Source organism: Lithobates pipiens, unplaced genomic scaffold (genome assembly GCF_037356315.1).
Source record: "Lithobates pipiens isolate NorthernLeopardFrog02 unplaced genomic scaffold, aLitPip1_a1.2 Scaffold_10, whole genome shotgun sequence".
Classification (NCBI taxonomy): domain Eukaryota; kingdom Metazoa; phylum Chordata; class Amphibia; order Anura; family Ranidae; genus Lithobates; species Lithobates pipiens.
The window spans coordinates 228,635,052-228,662,043 of NW_027507686.1; the positions used below are offsets into that span (position 1 = coordinate 228,635,052).

General features: G+C 41.7%; 1 protein-coding gene across 8 annotated transcripts in view; it reads right to left on the bottom strand.

Annotated features, from left to right (window-relative positions):
• Positions 1-26,992, bottom strand: part of SHANK2 (SH3 and multiple ankyrin repeat domains 2) — a 1,084,923-nt gene that overhangs the window by 852,792 nt on the left and 205,139 nt on the right. Inside the window, exon 1 of one of the 8 annotated variants that reach the window (XM_077462517.1) lies at positions 22,026-22,174. The exons of the other annotated variants lie outside the window; for them this stretch is intronic. The gene's annotated coding sequence lies outside the window, so the exon portion shown is untranslated. Of the gene's footprint in view, positions 1-22,025; positions 22,175-26,992 lie in introns of those variants that run through there. 8 annotated transcript variants of the gene reach the window in all.

A 26,992-nucleotide genomic window follows, 5' to 3' on the forward strand; every position in this document is an offset into this window, starting at 1 on the left:
ACGAAATAACACGATACACACTTAAAATTTGGGATCAAATCCATACACAAAATAAATGGGGATATAACTCACCTTTGATTTTTTTGAAAGAAAATGATTATTTTTTACGTGGAAAACAGGAAGTGGGGGGTAACTGGATAAGAAAAAATAATGCACAACTAAAAGATATATTAGTGAAAGGTAAATTAGTCACTTTTCAAGCATTGGGGGCGGACACTGAACTTATGAGGGTTTATGTATGGCGGTTCCTCCAGTTACGTCAGTTTGTTGCAAAGCTTCCCCAACCAGTACGAGGTGAAGAAGAACTAAGGCCTATTGAACGGCTCTGTCAGAGAGAAAAATCAAAAAATAATATAGCTCGAATATACAAAATGCTCTCAGAGGGGGACGAGCTGGAGGACCCGGCGTATATTAAAAAATGGGAAAACGAGTTGGGGGTCACAATGTAGTACTCAAATTAGAAAGAAAATATTTAAATTAGTTCACTGTATGGTGGCGGATAATAAATTAATAGAGATGAATTATAAATGCCTAGCAAGGTGGTATGCTACCGCTGATAAACTGAGCAAATTTGGAGCTGGGCAATCCTCGGATTGTTGGCGTGGATGTAAAAAAACTGGGAATATGGGTCACATTTGGTGGGATTGTCCCATTATTAAAGAATACTGGAGGAAGATCATTGATATAATAAAAGTTGTAACCAAAAAAGATATAAGAGAAGACCCATGGATTGTATTATTCCATGGGACAGATGAATCCACAAAGCAATATAAATCCTCGCTAATTCCCGTATTGCTTGACACCGCGAAAAGTTTAATTCCGAAAAAATGGAGAGAGAAGGAGAGCCCTAAAATACAGGACTGGATCTTTCGAGTAAATAAAATACAAAATATGGAATGTTTTAACGAAGGGGGAGAGGATTTAACAGTAGAAGAGGGCAATGATGGGAAATGGAAACCCTGGAAAAAATTAAAAAAATCATGGAGATATGTTGAGGAAATAACACAATAATATTAAGGAAAAATAACTCCTGTTAGTAAAAGACAATTAAATTATGAACCCCACGGGATATCTGCAAGGAAGGGTAGGAGGGTGGGGTAGGGTGGATGAGGGTGAAGACAGATGGGAATTTAAGGTTAAGAGGGTATATGTACAAATTAAGAAGATACTAAGAAATGTTTGTAAACGTGAATCATGTGTCTTTTATTTTTTCTCTCTTTTTGTACTTTGAGGAAAAAAAACAAATAAATAAAGACAAAAAAAAAAAAAAACTCTTCGTGTCAATTAGAATTTTGAAATGCAAAAACCACATACAGTAGTTTATCTAACTTACTTCTTTGAAATTCTATTATATTTGTTAAAAAAAAAAAAAGTGCTTTGAAAAAATATGGACACTTTTTTTCCTGATATCTCCCTCTGAAAATGCTGCCCATCCAATGCCTTCAATCTCATTGAAAACGGAAGTTCTGACTTCACTCACTGTGATTTTGTAATCTGAATGCTTTTCTTTTTTACAGGTCAGCGATTCAAAAAACATGGAAGCTTACATATACCCACTGAAGTGACTGGCCTCAGGTGATAAACAGAGATGAAACAAATCCTGCTGCATAAATTGTACCTGTTTATCTGCAGTGTCCACTTCTCTACAGCCTCTTAAAGTGGTTGTAAACCCAGGCAGAAAAACAAACAAACATAAAAACCTGCAACACAAAGGTATAATGAGCTAGTATTCATCAAAGCCCTCGCAGCAGTCCTGGCAGTTACTTCTGGGTATCATGGGCTCCGGCGCTGTGATTGGCCAGACTTGCGATGACGTCACTCGCGCGCGGGAGCCGCCGGTAATGGCACACCAACTGAAGAAATGGCACATACGAGCCTTCTCTTCAGTGCTCATGTGCCAATGATGTCGGGAACATGTGTTTACAGTGATTATTCCCTAAACTATGCAAGTTTAGGAGAAATTTCATGGTCGCTACAGGTAAGCCTTATTATAGGCTTACCTGTACCACAAAGTGGTCTGTAAGGGTTTACAACCACTTTAAATATACTTTTTCTCAGTTCCAGCAGGCAGGGGTTAGGGATCTAAGGTCACACACTGCACAGCCAGGAGAGGAAAGCTGAGTGTAATCTGAGACCTGAATGGAGGGAAATGACACCCCCCCCCCCCCCCTCTATACAGTCTCATTGGAAAACATGCACGACTGAGGCTGTCAATCACCTTCTGTGTGCTGGAAGGGGCAGTCCCAAGATTCTCTGGGTCAGGATAACTTGTCAAATGTAAGCAACACAGAGAGAGATCAAAGAGAGTAAAACAGAAATCATACTAGGTGCTTTGGATTGAGGCTAGTGCACACTATAGTAGAGAAATATGCTCTGTTCATTTTTCATTTCAGAGGTTTAAACTCTAATCTGATGACATTTAGTATGCTCTGTGCATCAGGTATCATACTTTTTTTTTTTTTTTTAGAAAACCGTGTTCTAACATTTTTTTTTTTATATATATATATATTCTTTGTTGTGTCTTAGCGCTCAGGATTTCCTGATAATTATAAAAATGCAGCAAGAACAAGCACTGGCATGGCCAAATGCAATCTTCATTGCAAGCAAAAGTGAGAGGATAAAACCAACACAGTAGAGCAATTGGGAGACAAGGACGGAGCAATCGTGCCCTATTACAGCAAGTGCCACAAAAGGGGTTGCAATGGCAAGGTGATCCGGAATTATTTAAATGAAAGCTGCAAATCTAAAAGGATAAAGGTGTTCTATGGCTGCATGCTTTTTCTGATGGGTGTCCCTCATTCCCTTCTCAAAAAGTTGGGAGGTGTGGGTACATGTACTGTATACTGGGTAGGCAACCCCCACATTTTAGCTGTGGTGAAACTACAAATCCCATCATGCCTCCTACTATGGGAGTCATGTCCCCTGTGGCTGTCAAGAGTCTTACAATGCATCATGGGACTTGTAGTTTCACAACAGTTGGAGTGACAAGGTTGCCTACCCCTGAATTTAAGAGCTGTAATTCTTTTTGTTACCCTCTCTTTCTTCTTTTACCAGATTGACTATGCCAAATGTGTCTTCTTTTTCTGTCCTGTCTTTTCTCCTGCACTTATCTCTCTCCTCTTTTTAAATTCCTATTTCTCTTATCTTTTCTTCTATTCTTCCTTCTGCATATTATCTACTAAACTGCAATGTATGCCGTAGAAATTCCTTGGTGGTTATTTAACATTTTCCAATTTAATATGCTCCCAAGCATACCTGTTCTGAATACAGTAGGTACTATAATTATTTTAGCCATTCCAAAAAAAATATATTAATCATAACCAAAATGTTCAAATCCCCAGGGCCCATTCACACTAGAAACTGCACATCTACTGCGCCTATTTTTCATGCACATTTACATGTATTTAATGCGCGTTTTATGTGCATTTACATGCCGTTGATGAGTTGTTTATCCAACCACATTTGTCCTGTGAGGTCACGTCTTTCTTTCTTTGGGCTTTTATGTGCAATGTGATGCATTGTGGTGCATTTGTGCACATTTTTGCATGATGCAGTGCAGAAAAATGTAGCTTGCTGTACTTTTTTTCACTGCACTCCACTGTAATGTTGTAAACTATGTCCATAGAATAACCTGCAATTGGGACTGTTCATGCCGTTGGAATGGAGTAAAAAAAAAATGCACTGCATCTGGTATGAATGGATCCTAGTTCTGTTAGCTTTGCCTGCCCCTGCAGCTCTGTCCCTTCTCCACTCTTCTTCCACCTGCACAGCTGTGTCATTCATTCACTCACAGAGATCTTTGAATGAATGAACTATAAGTTCCATCTTCCACCACGGTAGATAGACTTCTAGTTTTCAATTGACATGGACACTTCCTTCAACTCTCCAACTGAAAACCTGCACCATGGTATGTATACAGAGCTGGAAGAAGTGCCTGCAGGAGCCTGGCATTGCACCCACCATCCACTGATCACAGGAGCAATGGGTTGCATGCTCCCATGGAAAAAATATAAATAAATGCACACTTTTTTCCCCTCCGTAAACATGGGTGAGTTTCTTCTTTTTTTACTAAAAGTTGGACTTAACCTTTAAAGAGGAAGTAAACCCTGATGGGTTTTACTTTCTCTTTATTTCCCTGCAAAGGTGAAGCACAATGGGCTATTATGAATCACAAAAAATAGCCAATTATGTGTCACTTAACCTGAAACCGAAGCCCGCAATGTCACCGCTATCCTCACGAGCAACGATCTTCACTCCTCTTCCTTCCGGGGCCGTGAACTCCGGCTCTGTGACTGGCCGGAGTCATGTGACGTCACTCCCACGCATGACCTCTTTCTCTGTCTTTGATGGCGCCCTGGAGGAGGGGCGAAACGAGCCAACGTACTTCCAGTAGTGAACCAGTGACGCTACTTCTGGTTCCCATGGAACACAAGCGGAAGGTGTGGACCCGGAAACACGCTGATGCCTGTTTTAGCAATCATCTCGTGAGTGACATATGTTAGCAGCGCAGTGTGTCTGTGTACTGGCGGTACTACATGTATTTTTTCTCTCTTTGTCACCTTGTTACATCCCAATATCCTGGATCCTTCTGAGACCCTCTGCTCTGAAATAAGCTTCTGGATAATGTGTGCTGTATCTCCCCAAAACTTTAAGCCTGTTTGACCCTTAGACTGTAAAGCTGAGGGTCCAACATCTCTGATGAGTGGGGTCATAAGAGGGGAGTACCACCCTAAAGGAACCACTTTTTTATTAAATTATTAAAGGAATTAAAGGAAGCATTTTCTCATCAATTACTATTGAAAGCACTTGAGCACCTTTTTTTAGTGTGTTATATATTGCGGTGTATGTCATTGTATTATATATTGTCGCAAGGTGTTATATACCAGAGCACTTTATATGTTTAAGCACTTTATGTCAAACACTTTACTCCACCAGCGCTGTTTATATATTTTTTTATTTTAGCTATCTGCCATAACTCCGGTATCCTCTTCTTTAGCGGGCTGTCTGCTTTCAGATAAAAGTGGTCTCAGCTGCGGATTCACCACAAGATCACATTTATCGGTGGCGGGAGAGGGCCCCCCCTCCTGCCGCCCCCTCCGCCGCTTACCGGAGCCACCGGCAGCCGCGGAGGTGATCGGATCCTGTCCCCTCTGTGGTATGAAGCTGAGTGAAGGGAAAATGGCCCCGACCCGGCTCAATACCATTGCAGGGCGGAAGCAACGTCAAAACGTCACTTCCGCCCATAGCTCTTAAAGGGACTTTTTTTTTAAATTGCATTTTAGTGTAAATATGAGATCTGAGGGCTTTTTGACCCCAGATCTCATATTTAAAAGGTCCTGTCCTGCTTTTTTTCTATTTCAAGGGATGTTTACATTCCTTGTAACAGGACTAACAGTGACACTTTTTTTTTTTTTTTTGAAAGAACAGTGTAAAAAAAAAAAAAAAAAATAAGTTTAAATTAACATGCCTCGTCCCACCGAGCTCGCGTGCAGAAGCGAGCGCATACGTGAGTAGCGCCCGCATATGAAAAAAGTGTTCAAACCACACATGTGAGATATCACCACGATTGTGAGAGCAATAATTCTAGCACTAGACCTCCTCTGTAACTCAAAACATGCAACCTGTTGAATTTTTTCCTATGGAGATTTTTAAGAGTAAAAGTTTGTCGCCATTCCACAAGCGGGTGCAATTTTGAAGCTGGACCTGTTGGGTATTAATTTACTCAGCGTAACATCATCTTTCACAATATAAAACAAATTGGGCTAAATTTACTGTCTTCTTATTTTTTTAATTCAAAAAAGTATATATTTTTTTTTTAAAAGTGCGCTTATAAGACCACTACGCAAATATGGTGTGATAAAAAGTATTGCAACAACCGCCATTTTATTCTCTAGGGTGTTACAAAAAAAAAAATATGATGTTTGGGGTTCTAAGTAATTTTCTAGCAAAAAAATAAAAATATGATTTTAACTTGTAAACAACAAGTTTGGGGAAAAAAAGGCCCGGTCCTTAAGTGGTTAAAGAGGAAAAAACACTACCCAATAACCTACTGGTTAAATGATTTTGTTCCATCTGCACTGCTCCTCTCCGTCTACATATACTTTTGCTTTCTCAATATTTATTTTTTATTTTTTAACACTTTTTATAAGAAGGTCTCTGGAGCACTTAAAATTTGCAATCACTTGGCCACAAAAAAGTAAAACAAAACAAAATCAATATTCAGAAAATGTTTTTTTTTTTTTTTTTTTTTTAATAGTAAAGAAATGAAATTGACACCCAAGCACATAAAATATCCCCCAAAATTATTTTTTAAGGCCACTCCACCCCCACATATACACACATACGAACAGGGCACCTACGTATGAAAACGCCGATTGCGATACACGTTATGTACCAATGCACATGCCGGAGTGAGAGCAATATTTCTAGCACCAGACGTGACGCTAAACTGATGACCTATGGAAGAAATAGGGCACTGATGTTTGTCACTATTTCACGGGTGCACACACATTTTTGAAATGCTGGATATTTATTTACTTTTTATTTATTCTATTTACTTATTTTTATATTTTACCAACATTTTTGGGTAATTTATTGCATGTGTTTGCCCTAAAATTAACTAATGTTTTTTTTTTTTTTTTACTGAAATGTTGTGTGTTTCCTAAACCTTTGCAGTAATATCATGTGACATAAAAAATTGGAAGTACCACTATTTTATTCTCTAGGGTGTCTGCTTTCAAAAAATATATAATGTTTTGCAAGTTTTATGTAATCTTTAGGCCTAAAATGATTTTTGAGCATGTTCGCAAAAAAACACAAACAGCTCTGGCAGTGAAAGAGTTAAATCAATATTTAATTATATTCTTCTTCAAAATGAATCCATATGCATCCACTGCTTAATAGTCCTATAACCTATTTTACATTATATAATTTTACTGTGTTTTTCTATCTTCTTCTTATGTCCTCTTCGAGCTCAAAGACCTCTCCTTTTCCCTTTCTCTTCCATTTATTTGGCACAGACAGTGCACGCTAGGTGAGGTCATGTGCGCTGCTTTAAGACGTGCATACATGGAAGGAGCGCCAGACCAAAAGATAAGAGTCCAATTTCATTTATTTATATTGTAATAAAATATTTTTACAATTTTTTTTGGAATTTTATCATTTTTTTTGGGGGGGGGGGGGGGATTAATGGATCTCCCCTTCATCAGGGCTTCAATCAAGGTGGATAAAAATTGATAAAAATATATATATATATATATGATTTTTATGATTTAAATCTGATTTTGTTAACATTATTATCAAATTTTAATAAAATACTTTTTGGAGTAAAAATCTATCTACAAATAGTTTTTTTATTTAAGATACATTAATAACTTTGTTTATTCAGCATGAAATGGACCTTAGTTATGTAGCATGAGGCTGTAAATTCTGCAATATTTACATTTTTGGTAAACTCATTCACTGAATCCAAGCTCTGCCAGCTGAGATAACATGTACTGGCAATGCTATTGTTTTAATAAAATAAAATAATTTGAGTTCTCCAACTATGTGGGATTAACCTAATAACCTAAAATCGGTTCGGATATCGCTGTTTTACTAACCTGACAGCTTATTATTTTAAATAGGAAACCTTCATTTTGTTTGCTGTTATTAAAGATTCTAACTACCAGCAAAAATGAGTCTTTACACTTAAAGAGCACCTGTCATTTCAGATCCATCATGACAGCGCCTGTTAGCCACACACCTGCTGCCGCCACGTCCCTCACCTTGTTGTGTCACTGCCGCATCGCCAGCCATCCTATTACAGTGAATGGGACTGTCGGTGAGTCAACAGCGGGTCAGAGGAGGAGCCGCTGCGGGACAGAGATGACAGTTGCTCTTTAAAAATTATGATTTAAATAAAATTGATTTAAATCAAGACTTTTTACTAGTGATTTAAATCAGGATTTAAATTGTGATTTAAATCGACTTGATTTAAATCAAGTCCACCCTGGCTTCAATTAGAAATGAGAACCTTGAATGGACTCAAAGTAAGGCTTAAAGAAAAGAAGAGTAATGCAGCGTACACACGACCGGACTTTTCGAGGGACTAGGTCTGACGGTCTTTCTGCCTGACTTTCGGCGGAGTTCCGACGGACTTCCCGAATGAACGGACTTGGCCACACACAAGCACACCAGTCCAACGGATTCAAACATGATGATGTACGACCAGACTAGAATAAGGAAGTTCATAGCCAGTAGCCAATAGCTGCCCTAGCGTCGTTTTTTGTCCGTCGGACTAGCATACACACAAACAGATTTCTAGGTCTGGCGGAGTTACAGTGTAAAAATTTAAAACATGTTCTATTTCTAAAGTCCGCTGGATTTTTGGCAAGCAAAGGTCCGATGGAGCCCACACAAGATCGAATCCGTCGGACCTTTGCTGTCAAAAAGTCCGGTCGTGTGTACGCGGCATAAGAGTAAGAAGAGTTAAGCCCCATACACACTATCAGATTTTCTGCAGATTTTTTCCTTCAGATTTACCAAAACCATATAATATGAGGTCAAACCTTAGGAGTTTCAATTTGTATGCAATCAGGCAGGCCCTTCACTAGATGGGTTTGGTAAATCTGAAGGAAAAAATCTGCAGAAAATCTGATAATGTGTATGGGGCTTTAGTCACCAGCATCTGCATGAGCACGTAAGATCTGCTCTATACACATTACAAGTTGCATAATCATATATGCACTGCTCTAAATACACTACAGGTCGCACACTCCATAGTCCAGCTTGAGAGTGAGCAAGAGAGGGTGGCAACGTTCCTACATACAGTGGAATGAATGTAGCCATTCTCTAGGGCAGTGGTTCTCCACTCCTTTCCTCAGGGCCCACTAACAGGCCAGGTTTGCAAGATAACTGAAATACATCACAGGTGATATCATTAGCTGCTCAGTGATTGCAGTATTCTAGTCTGCATCTCCCCAAGGTAATACTTAAAATCTGGTCTGTTAGTGGGTCCTGAGGACAGGCGCTGAGAACCATTGCTCTAAGGCCACTTTCACACTTGTTATCCTGAAAGTCGCGCGTCCTCGTCGCAACTTCAACGCATTTTGAAGCAATGCCTGTGTAATCTTGAGGTCTATGGACCTCAAGTCGCATCAAAGTCAGACCAAAGTAGTGCAGGGATGACTTGAAGTCACACATTGGAAAACATGGGGCACGACTTGTCATGCGATTTTGCAGTCCCAAGTCGCAGGACAAGTCCCACAAGTGTGAAAGGGGCCTAAGAAGGAAATCGGATCAAAGCAGAAAAAATAAATTAAAAATGTGGAGATTTGAAGGAGGCTGAGACCAATAAAAGTGACTTTTTTTGTTTAAGAGGTAAGTTACTGGGTGGCCTTCTCTTCCACTTTAATTTCAGACAAACATTAGTGCAAAACAAGCACTCCATCATGTAAAATTATTGATATGCTCTGCAAAATGATCATCCATTTTTTTTGGACCAAAACCAGCCCTTAACCATGCATGGTTACAGCATAACTGCTTTACCAAAGGCACAACACTATGGAGAGAGCTGGAACTTCGAGTTTCCAAGCATCAGCCAAGAAACCTTAAAGTGATTGTAAAGGTAATTTTGTTTTTGTTTATTTAAATAACAAACATATCATACTTATCTCTACTGTGCAGCTCGTTTTGCACAGAGTGGCCCCGAACCTGCTCTTCTGGGGTCCCCTGGCAGCTTTTGCAGCTCCTCCCCACTAGAACTCGGCCCCGCCCTCCGGCGCTTGCATCATTGGATTTGATTGACAGCAGCAGGAGCCAATGGTTGCACTGCTATCAATCTATCCAACCAAGAGCCGAGAACCCCAAGCAGAGAGACAGTGCATCCCTGTCGGGTCAAGTTCCCAGGCTCAGGTAAGTAAAATGGGGGGCTGGGGGGGCGGCCACTGACAGGTATTTTTTCACCTTAAAGAGGGATTCCACCAAAAAAAAAATATTAAAAGCCAGCAGCTATAAATACTACAGCTGCTGACTTTTAATAAATTGACACTCACCTGTCCCGGGTTCCAGCGATGCCGGCAGCCGAGGCCAATCGATTGCTCGGCTCTTGGCTGCTGTAGTCACCATTCTAGGTGAGGGAATCAGGAAGTGAAGCGAATCGGCTTCACTTCCCGGTTCCCTACTGTGCATGCGCAAGCCGCGCCGCGCAATAGGAAATCTCCGCGCTGTCACTGGGACCCGTGTGTGTCCCAGCAGACAGCGCGGCAGGGCAGGAAATGGCGTAGACTCCCACGGGAGTCTATGCCCGGAAGTGAGTGAAAATACCTGTCTTTGACAGGTATCTCCACCCCCCTCCCCCCTGAAAGGTGTCAATTGTGACACCGGAGGGGGGGAGGGATCCGATCAGCGGAGGTTCCACTTTAGGGTGGAATCCCGCTTTAATGCAGAAAAAACACAAAGGTTTACAACCCCTTTAAGAATTTAAAGAAGATCCGTAAAGAAGAGTGGACCAAAATCCCTCCTGAGATGTGTGCAAACCTGAACAAACGGACATTCTTTTTAAAAACAGCACATCCATGATTTTAAATGACAGTCATTGGTAATGAATGATTCCACATAGTACTATTATATCATCTAATACAATTTCTGTGACACACAGTCTAGTAAAAAAAAATAATAATAAAAACCTGTCTGATCAGAACAAACAATGACACACAGTTTTCACCAGGAAGGTGATGTTACAACAATTATGACTACAAATACCAATCACTGTTCTCATCACCGACCTGCATTTTTTGCTCTACCAAGAGAGATGAGATAAACAGCCCATTCAGTGTGTGTAGGTACTAAACAAAGACTTATACAGTCACATGCTATAGTAAAAATGTCATTCGGCGAGCCTTGAACTAAAGGATGTGGAACAGTACTCTAAAAATAGCAAAAGTACCTTAGAAAACAATTCAGAGAAGAAGTACCTTCTGATTGCCAAGAGGCCCTTCCATTGTCCCAACGGCCCATTGTCACCAGGTAACACTAGAGAACAAATCAGATGAATGGAACATCCAATATCCTCTGTGCAGAGAGACTGAAAGGACCATGGAAGGTCCCCACTCAACAACCGACAAACATGTTCCATAGACTTTTCTTTTCCAGTGTTTTTTTTTATTGAAATCAAGATTTGACAGACAACAAGGGTTAGATTTTTCTTCTCTGAACTTTCTGTGGGCCTTTGCTATTTTTATAGTATAGTTATACACCATGACCAGAAGTTTGTGGTCCCCTATTCATCACACCTGTGTCAGCATATTGGGCACCCTGTTCCAAAACCATGACCATTGAAGACCACTTCCAGGAGAAGTAGAATTCCTCCCTGCAGTGGGGCTGCCCCCGCACTAAATGCCTGTAGGTCTTCTCCTTTACTCCCCTACGTTCCACCTGTAGACTGTCCCTCGGCATCCTCACATCCAGTGCAGGTTTATGTGCTCTGCATTGTTCTTCTTGACATCAGAGGACCTCCGACAGCTGAAGCATAGCGGGAGAAGAGGCTGTTTGTACCAGTCTTCTATCTGGAAGGAAGTGTACATATATTCGCCAGCACACCAAGGACCTTCAATCACAGGTTTTTACTGCAGAGAGATTACATCACTAGGACAAGTGCAACGTTTTGGAGCCACGCAGGACCCCTTCGTCAGGCATGTGATGACAACGTTGCACTTGTCTTTGTGATGTGATCTCTCTGCAATAAAAAGCTTAGGACGGTGACTGAAGATCCCTGGTGTGCTGGCGAATATCTACCCTTCCTTGATATTATCAGTATCCAGCTGGCAATTGCTGCAGCACCCACTATTGATGAGCCTTGTTTCTAGGAAGGTGTGCAATAGAAACACAGACAAGATTATACCTGGAAGGAGCCTGTAGGAGCAGAGAACTGGGTAAGTAAAGCCCCATACACATGGGTTGAATATCGGACAGTATCAGCTGGTTTCTGTTTCGGCCCGTGTGTACTGCAGCCTGTCTGTCAAAGGGGCATGCCTGAAAAACATCTGCCGATCAGCTTCCAATCAGCGGTCTCAGCCAATGGCTGTGCATGCTGACCGGGGGTGTTCTGGCGGGGGAGAAGCCCCCCCCGTCATAACACAATAACTCAGCAGGGGAGATTGCTGTACTAACATCCGTACAGTGTACAGTTAGTACAGCAAGCTCCTTGTTTTGTTTTTTGTTTTTCATCCCGCTGGTTTGAACAATAAAAAAAATGATAGTGTGTACCAGGCTTAAAACTGCTTTGTGCATCCCCCTAGACCTAAACAAGTATTTAGGACCCTTTTCGTGTGGAGACAGTCCCACTTCAAGGGAGCATTTTTATTTTCCCTGTAGTTCAGCTTTAACCTCTTCATGCTCACAGTATGCAAATATGTGGCCTCTCGATGGGTGGGCCTTGATGATGAGCGGCCACATATTTGCTTACCAAAATGTTAACAAACCTGTGCCGAGAGCGCACGCCCTCCATGCTCCCCACACAGTTACCAGTGCAAAGCTCCCAATCGCTACTTGCAATTGGGAGCTTTCCAATCATGTGACCACCATGACAGCCAATCACGGCTGTCACATGATTATAAACCCCGCCCCACCTCCCGGCATTAGAAAGCCCTTAAATGGTCGGGAGGCGCCGGTGGTAAGGGGTTAATGTGGAGATGGTATTTTATATGGAATTGCCTCTGCCGCAATAGTTCCTTATTAGCTGTTAGAATACACTGATCAGCAGCTGCAGACAATTGGCAGCAGACGCTGGTTGATAAAAATTACCCAGCACTCCTGTTTGACAAAGGGACAGCCAGACATGGATGGAAACTTGGCTGGCCCCCGCTGAACCAGTGGATTTTTGATCCATCTATGACAAGCTTTACAAAGCTTCTTTATATATTTAAGTTCGGTCAGCTATACAAGCTTCACAATTACCAGGTATTACATATCATAGACAGGCAATGACCATCAATAGCATGGCAGTGAATAATAATGCATACTTCAGTGGAGTTACTCTTTAGGCGGGGGTTGCTGGTGACTCGGCTGGGGGCGGGGTTTGGGGAGATGGGGGGGGTGGTTGTTTTGCTTATTGTCCCCCCATTCCCCAAAATAAACCAGCAGCCGCCACTGGTCAGACACCAAAAAGCTGATTCACCGGTCCAGGGATTTGAAATCCCAGCAGTTTTATCCCCTCGCAGTACTTACAGTATGGGCTGGATGGCTTCTGATTTGGTCATCGCTGTCCACGTGGCTGTTCTGACCAATTCAAATCACTGGCTAAGCAATGCGGACACGAGATTAAGCCGCAGGGGTTTCACATCCCCGGACCAGTGAAGTGGTTTCTCGTGTTTGACAGTGAGAGATCACAGCGGGACCGGGTGGGATGGGCAGGGGGTCCAATGTAAAGTCACCTTACAGATTCTCTGTAAAGGTAAACTTATGATCCGCACACACGAGCGGAATTTCCGTCAGAAAAAATCTTGGATTGTTTTTCCCTACGGAATTCCGCTTAAGCTCAAGTCACACAAAAGTTCACTGAACTTTCGACTGTCAAGAACGTACTCGAGCCGAGAAAATGAAGTTCAATGCTTCCGAGCATGCGTAGGAATTTTGCGTGTCGGAATAAGTACAGACAATCGCAATTTTCGATCAGAAAATTGGGTATAATATATATAAAAAAAAAAATACAATATAGCTTTGTAACAATTGTGTATGTTGTTTTTATTATATGCTATTTTTTTTCTCTTATGTGGACTTGCCCTTTAACCACTTAAGGACCAGGCCTCTTTTTCAGACTCTGTGTTTTCAAGCGGTCTTACAAGCGGACTTTAAAAAAAAAATACACTTTTTTGAATAAAAAAATAAGACAACAGTAAAGTTAACCCAATTTTTTTTATATTGTGAAAGATGATGTTACGCCGAGTAAATTGATACCCAACATGTCACGCTTCAAAATTGCGCCCGCTCCTGGAATGGCGACAAACTTTTCTCCTTAAAAATCTCCATAGGCAACATTTAAAATTTTTTACTGGTTTTGGGCTACAGAGGAGTTCTAGGGCTAGAATTATTGCTCTCATGTGTGGTTTGAGCACCGTTTTCATATGCGGGCGCTACTCGCGCATGTATTTGCTTCTGCATGCAAGCTCGGCGAGACGGGGCACGTTTAAAAAAAAAAATCTTATTTATTTTACCTTTTATTTTTTATTTTTACAGTGCTTTAAAAAAAAAAAAATTCACTTTTATTCCTAAGACAAGGAATGTAAATATCCCTTGTAATAGAAAAAAGCATGGCAGGACCTCTTAAATATGAGATCTGGGGTCAAAAAGTCCCCAGATTTCATATTTGGACTTAAATGCAAAAAAATAAAAAATAAATTGTCATTTTGAAAAAATTACATTAAAAAAATATGCATTTAAGAAGTATGGGCAGAAGTGAGGTTTTGACGTCGCCCAGCTATGGTATGGCAACGGGTGGGGGCCATCTTCCCTCACTTGTCTCCATACCTAGCAAGGAGAAACACACGATCGCCTCCGCCGCTGCCGACAGCTCCGGTAAGCGGCAGAGGGCACGGGATCGCAGCGGGAGCCCTCTCCCACCACCAATAAAAGTGGTCTTGTGGCGAATCCGCCGCAGAGACCACTTTTAGCTTGTAGCTAACCGAACACGGGGATACCGGGGTTATGGCAGCTAGCTGCTGCCATAACAACGATATCCGTCCCCAAAGTAGGAACTTACATGGGCGTGTGGCGGTCGGCAAGTGGTTAAGTTGCCATTTACCAATGATGCTTTAGGGCTGAAACAACTAAACGATTAATCGACAACTAATCGATTATGAAATTAATCGATTACTCTTTTCATAATCAAATATAATCAAATAATCAAATCACCTCTGTGTTTTTTGGTCCTTTTTGCAGAAACACACTACAGTTCATTTACATGGTTTCCTATGGGACATGTTCACATCCATGATTTTTTCAGCTGCTGCGTATTTGGAAAAGAAAAGGACTTTTTTTTTTTAACGCAAAACGGTTTTTGGTTCAATATACTTCAATGGAGAAGCTGCAGAAAAGCATGTAATAATGCGTTTTTGCGGCAATTTGTATTTTTTAATCTGCCCAACAACAAATTGGCCCAAAAAATATGTAAAAATGCAAATTGCAGCAAAATTTTAATTTTTATTAACCGATTATTCCATTAATCGAAACAATAATCGGCCAACTAATCGATTATGAAAATAATTGTTAGTTGCAGCCCTAATGTTCTCCTTTAACAGGGTCAGAAATATGAAATAAACGAGTATGATGATGATGATACAAGATATTATTCAACACACAGCTCATGCTTTGACCTTAAAGTGAGGGATAAAAGATCTGCTCGGCATAATGTCCAGTAAAATGATCATACATCATTGTATGAGCCACAAGGTCCATTGTAAAAGTTATCCATAAAACCACATCTAAAGCTGTGTACATGGCATCAGGTGGCAGGCACGCCCTGTATAAATATGATACACTGTCTGGGAAAGCAAACATCTTTACAGCAGATGATAAAAGCACACATTAATATCCTGATTATTCTTACACTGTATCTGCTGCCAATATACAATAGCAAACATTTTGTGGGCTGAATAAATAAATAATATATCTAATTCAAAAACTCACGCTGGAGAGTTAACTCAAATAGTGAAATATGAATAAACAAAAATTAATAGGAAGACCACAGCTGCTGCACAAAGGTGCTACAACCTTCAAACAATGAAAAATATATAAAACAGCGCTAGCAGCCTATATCGAGCAAAATACATCCTAATAAACAGTGCCTAATGTATCAATGTTAAGAGAAAACAACAAACAAAATCTAAAAGTGCTCAGGTGCTTCAGTGAAAAGTGCAACGGCGCTCCAAAACGTTTGAATCAATGAAGCGGCTGCCCCTTTGGTGTCCGCACTCACCAAAGTAATTGGATCCTCAGCTTCGCAGTCTGGGATCAAAAAGCCATTGATCAAATGATCTGGGGATATGCTGGATGGTTCCTCAGTAAAATCGTGCAGGGAGACGTTTTAGGACAGGAAGGATATCCCACACTCCATAGATGGGGAAACAGAGAGAGAACTCCTAGTGAAATAAAGTTTGGCATCAATTATCAAGCGCATTCGATGTACAACTTACACGATTTTTGGCATCAGTAAGAAAATCATTCGAGTTCGCCGCTGAATGGCGTGTGTTCTACGGAGAGGGAAATTTGCGTCAATGGTTTAACACGAACCGGAAGTACATTGACGCGTTTCGCCCCTCCTCCAGGGCTACATCAAGGACATCCTTGATGACGCATTGGCAGAGGGGAAAAACAAAATGAAATAATAAATGCACATCTTTTTACTTGCAATTTATTTTTGCAATTTTTTTTTTTTTTACAAAAGTGCACTTAAGCTGGTTATACATGTTCAATTTTCTTGTACAATTTTACTTTAGGCTACTTTCACACTGAAGCATTTTTCAGGTGCTAAAGGGCTAAAAATAGGGCTAACAAAATGCCTCCCCTGCCACCCCAGTCTGAAAGCCCAAGTGCTTTCCCACTGGAGTGGTGCACTTGCAGGAGGGGAAAAAAAAGTCCTGCAAGCAGCATCTTTGGGGCGGTGTGGGAGCGGTGAATACACCCCTCCTAAAAAGCCCCTGTCATTGATATCAATGGCCACCCCGCTAGCTGCCGAAAAGCATGGCTAAAACGACGGACGCCCCCGCCCCAATGTGAAAGTGCCCTTAGATTTATGTTAAACTATGTAGTGCAAGGGCCTGCCTAATTGGATACAATTGAAAGTTGTTTTATTTTGACCTTGTATTATATGTATTTTGATAAATCTAATGTACACACGATTGGAATTCTCGTCGGAAAAAGCTCTGATGGTTTTCCCGACGGAATTCAATTGTCTTGCCTACACACGTTCACACCTAATTCCGATCATTTAGAACGCGGTGATATACAACACGTACAACGGGACTAGAAAAAGTAAGTTAAATAGCCAGTAGCCAATAGCTTCCATCTCGTAGTTGAATCTGAGCATGCGTGATTTTTGGCGTGTTGGAATTGCATACACACGAACTGAATTTCCGATAGAAAGTTTTTTCGTTGGGAAAACTGAGAACATGCTATCAATTTTTGGCTGGCTGAAATTCGGACAGCTAAATTCCGATGGAGCATACACACGGTCGCATTTTCCGATGAAAAGCTCTCATCTGTCTTTTTCTTGCTGGAATTCCAATCATGTGTATGCGGCTTAAAGCGGTTGTATACTCATTTTTTTAACTTTTACCTACAGGAAAGCCTATAATAAGGCTATAAATATCTCCTAAACCAATATTCCCCTCGGTATGCGCCGCTGACTGCAGCGGCGCATGCGCACAAGGGGATTCTCGGCTGAAAGTCCGGCAGTGGCCGGCCCGGCCAGGATGAAATCTCCCACGCGCATGCGCGGGAGTGACGATATCGCGGCTCCGGCCACTCACAGCGCCGGAGCCGCGATACCCGGAAGATGGTGGATCGGGCCAGATGTTGGGGCCTCGTTCTAAGGTAAATATTTCATAATGAGCTAGCATGCGGTGCATACTAGCTCATTATGCCTTTTGCTTTGCAGGTGGTAAAAAAAAAAAATTTGCGGGTTTACTACCGCTTTAAAAGAAAATTGTACAAAAGAATTGAACATGTATGGCCAGCCTTAGCATTTAAATTGTATGTAAAAGTAATATTTGGGATAGTGGGGGGAAAGGTTGGAGCTGCTGTAAAAAAAATTTTGCGGAAATTCACTCCTCTATCTGTCCTGACAAGTATCGACTCCAAAATGGAAAAGTGGGAGAAAATCTAAACCTTTTCATTAGAGAAAGGAGCGTGGGGAAATCCTCCAATGGGAACACGGATCCTTCAGACAACTCTTTCAAATGGGCAATCCATTCACTTTGGAGAGATTTCCTTTCATGTAGCATTTCCTGGACAGGAAGCCAAGGCAATTCTCTCAGCAGGACACAGACAGCAAAAAAGAAAACTTTGCATTAGATTTAACCCTTCTTTTTTCTATTTATAACTAAAAAAAAATAGTTTTCAATTTACGTCCACTCTTGCATACATATGATTGTACGTAACTGTTGATATGTCTTGAGGTCCTAATCTACAAAAGGCGCAGACTTCAATTTAATGAAATTCAGTAAGCTGCAATAGCAATTTTAGCAGACAATATTCATCTGACTCGTGGGTGAATGGTTGCTCTTGTGGGTGAGGAGGACAGGTTATACAAAGTGATGCCAGTGGCGGAGGTATAGGGGGTCACTGAGATCGCCATGGCAACCGGGCCCCATGCTGCATACTTCGATAGGAGACAAGGGCGGCTAACCCTGAGCTCCCTGATCCTCAGCCAAACAACACTGCAGGAAGCTCGTCACACTGATTTGACCTAAAGTGAAAGCACAGTGTGTGCTCTTTGTCTCCATCTACAGTGCAGTACCCAGCCGGAAGTGGTGTGTATGTGCATGTATGTGTGTGTGTGTGTGTGCATGTATGTGTATGTACATGTATGTTTGTAGGTGTGTGTGTATGTGTTTATATGTATGTGCATTTATGCGTGTGTGTTTATATATACAGTATATGTGTGTGTGTATATATGTGTATGTATGTGTGTTTTTTTTTTCATGTATGTATTCACATTTTATGTATGCGTGTTTAATCCTGACCCTCTATATGTGTACAATCAGAACTGATTTTTTTTCTTGCTTGTTCATAGTACCTGCAAAAAAATGCTGTTCCTCTGAAAAGCGATCCACGTGTTTGGCAACAATTGTGTACCGTTTGTATGCAAGACAAGTTCACGGCACACGCCCTTCAGACAAAAGTCTGCCACTTTGTCTGCCAACAATCCAATCGTGTGTACGAGGCTTTAGAGACTTTTTTGTTTTCTTTTTGACACTTTTTTTTTTCCTGTTTTGTTTGTGTGTCATTATTATGGATCTTTTCAAAATCAATAAAAATGAAAATGTACGAAAAAAAAAACATAGATCATCTCATCTGTGTGGTAAACTTGGGATATATATTATTACAAATTTACATATGTGGAATTCACATGAAGTTTAAGACTGAACACCAGTCAGCTTGGGTGAAAACAAAAAACAAAAAAACACAGAGCTCACAATGGACGGCGGGAAGCAATTATAAACGTATATAAAAGTAGTTGCAAAACGGTTGTGAAGGATGAGCAACTGTCAACGCTTGAAACAGCAGAAGAAAGGTTGCAGGAGATTAGCAACTGTCATAGAGTTTCTTAAAAATGGAAAAGACAAGTTCAAATCTATGATCTGCAGGCAATGATTTTATCCATAATGAAAAAGGAAACACAAACAATCACATACAGTGTTACAACTAGTATATGCCAATACAATCCAGCTAATATTGGAAACAAAAAACAAAAAAATTACATTGAAAAACAAGCGGGACCCTGAAACGAGTACCCACTGCTATCCCTTGCACAAGGTCTAGCACCTGAGTTAGTGTCCAAGGCAGCGTTTCTCAAGCTTTTAAACATTGAGGAACCCTTGAAATAACTTTCTGGTCTCAGGGAACCCCCGCTAAAATGTACTATATCTACAACTCATGATACATACTGTGATAGTCAGTGGGAAGAATTCTCCTTACACTTGTGGTTATTGGGAAAAATTACCCCCCTTACAGATAGCTAAAAAGAGCATTGGTGTCAGTAGGAACTGGGAGGCAGAAACTGCTCATTGCTCAAGGAACCCCTAGCAACCTCTGGAGGAACCCTATGGTTCCATGGATCCCTGGTTGAGAAACCCTGGTCTGGACCAAACAACTTTCTCAGCCCTTTTACCCCAGAGGAACCCACTGGTGGTCAGCGGGAAGAATGCCCTTAACATTTATGGTCAGAAGGTCACTCTTCCCAAGAGTTAAAAAGATCAATGGTGTCATGCTACTGGTTCTGCCAAGTGGTTTCGGACCAAGGCATCATCAGATGACAGGTCAATCAGCCACAGCTCAAGGAACCCCTAGAAACTTCTGGAGGAACCATACGGTTCTATGAAACCCTGGTTGAGAAACCCTGGTCTAAGAGCTCTTTTGTTTTTGGGGGGAAAAAAAGCACATGTGGGTGTCCTTCAGCTAACTCAACTCTGCATCATCTGGTGCTCCCGTCCTCTTTACCCCTGCCTTGGAATGTGGGTGGTCCTTCAACATATTCATTCACATTGCAGGACATTGTACATGATAGTGTCAGCAAGAAGGGAGAAAACACAACTGGGGAAAAGAAGCAGCTTCATAGGACTGGTCATTGTCATCACTACCAGAACCATTAGGATGAGGCAATATGCTCTATCTTATCCCCCCTGGACTAATGAGCATTATATCCTGTATATACAGTGGGAAGAGAGCATCCATATGTCATTTTTTTCGGCTAACTGGAGTTCACTTTTTTCTTTTTTTTTCTTTTTTGTGTTTAAGAGTTCATTTACATGTGCAGCTAGAGGGCATTAAAACCAGGAGGTAGAGTCACGGATATAATTCCCCCCCCCTCCAACTGCCCCCCTAAAAAAGAGCATGTAGTCCTCTAGGGCGAAACAGCATTTCACATCCAGCAGGCATTACAGCCACCAAAAACCACTCACTTCGCATGTGGTGCAGCATTTACAGCATTAAATCAGATGGCAAGGAAGCAACATATCGCCTAATTACCGCCTGTCAAATGCATGTCAAGCTCGCTTTTCAGAGAGGCAACAAGGGCTTACACACATGTCAATAATCCCTGAGTGCCAATTCACACTACGGCAACTTGGGATCCGACTTGTCAGACCTCAAGTCACCCCAAGTCGCTGGACATAATAAGTGAATGAGAGCTTCCTTAATATAAACTACTGAGGTCGCTCCGAAAAGGTTCCTGTACTACTTCAAGGCGACTTCTAGCCGACCTGTACCCATAGATATCAATTGAAGTTGCCTCCAAGTCAGATCCTTATCTTAAAGCGGGTTTTTTTTTTAAAGCCAGCAGCTACAAATACTGCAGCTGCTGACTTTTAAAATAATGACACTTACCCGCCCAGCGCACCCGCGATGTCGGCACCCGAAGCCGATCTCTCGATCGTCTCTCGGGTGCTGCTGCCGCCATCTTGCGTATGGGAATCAGGAAGTGGAGCCTTGCGGCTTCATTTCCCGGTTCCCTACTGCGCATGCGCGAGTCGCGCTGAGCAATAAGGATGGTCCCCTCTGTCTCTGGGATCCGTGTGTTTCCCAGCAGACAGTGGGGGACCTTCGGAAAGGGGCGTGGATTCTGCGGAAAGGGGCGTACCTTCTGCAGATATCTATGCCGGAAGTGGGTGCAGATACCTGTACTGTACAGGTATCTGCACCCCCCTCCCCCCTGAAAGGTGCCAATTGTGACGCCGGAGGGGGGGAGGGTTCCAATGACCGGAAGCTCCACTTTAGGGTGGAGCTCCGCTTTAATTAATGTGATTTGGATCCAACATTACAGGAAGATTACCCTGAAGTTGCCCAGCAAAGCCGTGACGACTTTCAGGTCGCTGTAGTGTGAACCGCCACTAACTGCAGCACACTCAAATTTTCTTTTCCTGTTAAGCAAATGTTAACATGAAAGTAAATGAGAATTTACAAATACTGACCGGTTTAATCTCCATGTTTTATGTTTTTTTTTTTTTTTAATTAAGCTTTTGTAGTGACCAATGTATAGGTACCCAGAAAAGAAGTGAAAACGGAATGAAAATAAAAATACTCTTAAAAGGAAAAAACAAAAAAACAAACAAATTAAACCTAAATAAAATTCTCTAAAAATTAACTGCATTTTCTTCAGGCATCTTTTTACAAAACCAACACAGAACAAAGATTAGAGAACCCATGTGTATTCACAAATCCTGGAACAGTAAGTTCCTTCAACTTGGCATGCCTTAAGGTGGATTGAAGCATGCAATAGATGTGATCTTGCATAAGGATAGGGTTGTCTGTCCATAGATTAATGTACTCACCACATTTACACCAGGGGGTTGGTTGACCTGCATTAAGAAAGGGTAATTTTCACAGCTTTCATAACTCCTTGCTGAGATACGAGAACATAACATAATCCACAAAGCCAACTTTGTTTTCTGCCCAAAAAAAAACGCCTCTCCTATTTCCCAGTCCGGGTGCCGTCAGGTGACATGAAGACTGTCTAAACTTTTGTTTCTCCGCCCTTTTCACCTTCCCTCTGCTACAAACACAACAAAGGAGCTTCATTACTGCAATAAAAAGGTATTTATATCGTTCTCATTACAGGAGCATTCCTGGCTGGGTAAATATTCAAATAAAAATGTATTTGCTTTTTAATTACACAGGATACACTGTTATTTAAAAGTATGAAAAGTGGTTTTGCACATAGTTTCTTTATTTAATATAGCCATTAAAAAGAAAATGACATTCTTATTTTTAAGTCAGGTATATATAAAATATTCATAGCTCCCAACTGTCCCCGATTTCCAGGGACTGTCCCTGATTTGGAGCAATGTCCCTCTGTCCTTCTTTCCTCCTCATTTGTCCCTCATTTTGGTCTGATCTATATAGATATATATATAAAATGCACTTTTTATCTTTCAAAACGTGTCTCCCAATGCTAAACCTTTCATCTGATTTCTAAATTGCTGCATTTGTAAATTTTAAAAGCCAATATAAAGGAATGGTAGTGGTAAAAAAAAAAAAAAAAGGCCCTTGTGGACTTAAAGTTGTTGTATACTCAATTTTTTAACTTTTACCTACAGGAAAGCCTATAATAAGGCTTACCTGTAGGTAAAAAAAATATCTCCTAAACCTGTACGGTTTAGGAGATATTCCCCTCGGTATGCGCCGCTGACTGCAGCGGCGCATGCGCACAAGGGGATTCTCGGCCTGAAAATCCGGCAGTGGCCGGCCGCCCGGCCGGGATGAAATCTCCCACGCGCATGCGCGGGAGTGACGATATCGCGGCTCCGGCCACTCACAGGGCCGGAGCCACGATACCTGGAAGAAACGCCGAGGGAGCATGTCAGCTCCCTCGGCGTGGATCGGGCCAGATGTCGGGGCCTCGTTCTAAGGTAAGTATTTCATAATGAGCTAGTATGCGGTGCATACTAGCTCATTATGCCTTTTGCTTTGCAGGTGTTAAAAAAAAAAAAAAATTGTGGGTTTACTACCGCTTTAATTAAAATTTTTTTTTGGTTAATTCTCCTTTTAAGGGGGTGTGGCAGGGGGCGTGTACTATGCCTTTATACATTTGCTAGTAGGTGTCCCTCATTCCCATCTCAAAATGTTGGGAGTTATGAATGTTGCATATTAATATTTTGCTTTCTGCTTTTAAGCCAGCAGGTGGAGCTTCAGGAACCATTTCATGTGTCAAAAGAACAAATCACAGCAAAGTTATTTATAAAATACATTAGGCTTTAAAGTGGCACTAGACTCTGGTTTAACCACTTCCAGCCCAGACCTATTTTGGCAATCCTCTCCTACATGTAAAAATTAATTTTGTTTTGCTAGAAAATTACTTAGAACCCCCTAAACATTATATATATATATAATACACACTAAAGTTAGCCCAAGTTTTTTTTGTATACTGTGAAAGATGATGTAATACCAAGTAAATAGATACCCAACATGTCGCACTTTGAAATTACGCACACGCAAACTTTGGTACTTAAAAACCTTCATAGGCAACTCTTTAATTTTTTTATTTTTTTACAGGTTACCCGTTAATAGTTACAAAAGATAACTTGTGCTAAAATGATTGCTCTTGCTCCAACGTTCATGGCGTTACCTCACATGTGTGGTTTGAACAAAGTTTACATATGTGGGCACGACCTACGTATGTGTTCGCTTCTGCATGCAAGCATGAGAGGATGGGGGGGGGGGGGCGCTTTCAATTTTTTTTTTTTATATTGTTTATTTAATTTTTTTATCTCTACACTTTCCCCTTTAAAAAAAAAATTTTGATTCCTATTACAAGGAACGTTTTTTGCACAGGAATTTTCAAACACATTTTTTTGGGGGAAAAAAACACTTTCATGAATAAAAAAAAACAAACAATAAAGTTAGCCCAATTTTTTTGTATACTGTGAAAGATGATGTAATACCAAGTAAATAGATACCCAACATGTCACACTTTAAAATTACGCACACGTAGGTTTAGTGCTAAACTTCGGTACTTAAAGAGGGATTTCACTGTAAAAAAAAATATTAAAAGCCAGCAGCTACAAATACTGCACCTGCTGACTTTTAATAAATGGACACTTACCTGTCCCAGGATTCAGCGATGTCGGCAGGGGAGGCCTATCGATCGCTCGGCTCTCGGCTGCTGCCGCCGCCATTCTAGGTGAGGAAATCAGGAAGTGAAGCATTGCGGCTTCACTTCCCGATTCCTTACTGCGCATTGCGCGAGTCGCGCAGCGCAATAGGAATGGTAAAGGACAGGAAGGGAATGGCCGGGACAGGAAGAGGCATAGACTCCCTTGGGAGTCTATGCCCGGAAGTGGGTGCAAATACCTGTCTTAGACAGGTATCTGCACCCCCTCCCCCTGAAAGGTGCCAAATGTGACACCGGAGGGGGGGGGGGGGTGGTTCTGATGAGTGGAAGATCCACTTTAGGTTGGAACCCCGCTTTAAAAACACCTTTCAGGGGGGGGTGCAGATACCTGGATAATCCAGGTATCTGCACCCACTTCCGGGACAAGCTCGCTGCAGATGCCCCAATCCCCCCCCCCCCGTTGTGTTCTGGGAAACACACAGTTCCCAGGACACAGCGGGGACCAGTACAGACGCGCAGGGCGACTCGCGCATTCGCAGTAGGGAACCGGGCAGTGAAGCCGCAATGCTTCACTTCCCTGACAGAGGATGGCGGCGGGGGCGGCGGAGAGACGAGCGATTGCTCATCATCTGCCGCTGACATCGCTGGACCCTGGAACAGGTAAGTGTCAATTTATTAAAAGTCAGCAGCTGCAATATTTGTAGCTGCTGGCTTTTAATATTTTTTTTAAAGGTGCAGCTCCTCTTTAAGCGGTATCAAATAGGATAAGTTGGAACATAAAGTTCTAAAAGAAATGTTTTTTATTTTTATTTAAACACATAGAAAAAATTAAATAAAATAAAACAAACATCAATGCAAAGATGCAAGTACATAACAATAAATATAGTCATGGTACAAAGCAACAATTAATGGAGTGTTACCAATCCTATATATTAAAAGCAAAGAGGAGCGGCAATTCTCAACATGTTTCGTTCAATTCGAGCTTCTTCAGGAGACAAGTAGTGCAGCCAGCAATAGAAACACACAGACACGGGTTCCAAATATTAAATCTGTTTGATTTCATAAGTTATAAGGCCATTGATAGAGCCGGTTGAAGGTAATGTTGGAAAATTAAATGGTCGCTGAAAAAAGCGCATCATCAAAGGGGCCTGAGTGATAGCATGGTCTCAAATATAGAATCAATCAATAGTAGCTGAAAAAGCTAACAATTGTGTGATAGAGTATGGGCTATGTCCAAAAACGGGATACCAGGGTGAATGTTGTCAGTCACTGTCAGAAAAGAGCACTAAGGCATCTGAAATAGGAGGATAAATAGGTATACAACCAACAGAATTCCTCCAAACGTGTGTAGGGGATCCTCACCCGTCAATTTCCCTACGTATGCGTTCGCTTCTGCGTGCAAGCATGATAGGATGGGGGGGCACTTTCCATTTTTTTTTATATGGTTTATTACTTTTTTTTATTTTTACACTTTCCCTTTAAAAACAATGTTTTGATCACTTTCTTTCCTATTACAAGGAATGTAAGCATCCTTGCTAATAGGAATAGGGCATGACAGGTCCCCTTTATGGAGAGATATGGGGTCTATACATCCCCGGATCTCTCCTCTATGCTGGAAAGCCTGAGATCAGATTTTTTTTTTGCTGTTGTGGTCTGACTTCCTCTTATAGGGTTCCTACGTCCATTCTCCATGGTCCCACTGTACAAAAGGAACATGGCCCCCTTTTCTTGCTCACGCAAACAATCTGAAAAATTCTGAAAATAAAACCATCAATCGCAGCCACTGTGCCCAACAATCGCCGCCACTGTGCCCATCAAACGCAGCCACTGTGCCCATAAAACGCAGGCACTGTGCTATCAAATGCAGCCACTGTGCCCATCAAACGCAGCCACTGTGCCCATCAAACGCAGCCACTGTGCCCCATAAAATGCAGCCATTGTGCCCATCAATTGCCGCCGATGTGCCCATAAAACGCAGCCACTGTGCCCATCGATTGCCGCCACTGTGCCCATCAATTGCCGCCACTGTGCCCATCAAACGCAGCCACTGTGCCCATCAATTGCCGCCACTGTGCCCATTAATTTCTCTCACTGTGCCTCATCAAACACAGCCACTGTGCCTCATCAAGCACAGCCACTGTGCCATATCAAATGCTGCCAGTTTGCCCCCCGCCAGCCCGCCATCTGCACTTACCTGTCTCGGAGGGACAGCTCCTCGATGTCTTCTCCCATCCTCTCTTCCCGTCCTCGGCTATGATTGGACGCCCAGCTTCCAATCGCAGCGCCTGTCGTTTCAGCCAATCAGGTGACGGGTAACAGATCCGAGCACCTGATTGGCGGAGAGGCGGTTTAGTGTTAGGAAAGCGAATATTCAATATTCATTCCAGCATGGCGTTCGCAGGTCACCTTTTTTTGATGCCTATTAGGGACTATGGCTCTAATCAGGTGCTTCAAAACCACCCCCGCCTCTTTAATTCAGGCACCCTGCTCCCAAAAAGGGGTCGGGCACCTGAATAGGGAGTGGTAGCGGCGGCCATAAAATGCATGAATTTTGCCAGTTCAGCAGGAACTGGCCAAATTTCGATCAATGTATGGCCTGGTTAGGGTAATAATAAACTAGTAAAAAGGTACCTATACATGAACAGAGTGATTGTGTCAATTATTATAATTTAGCTAAAAGAAAAGATT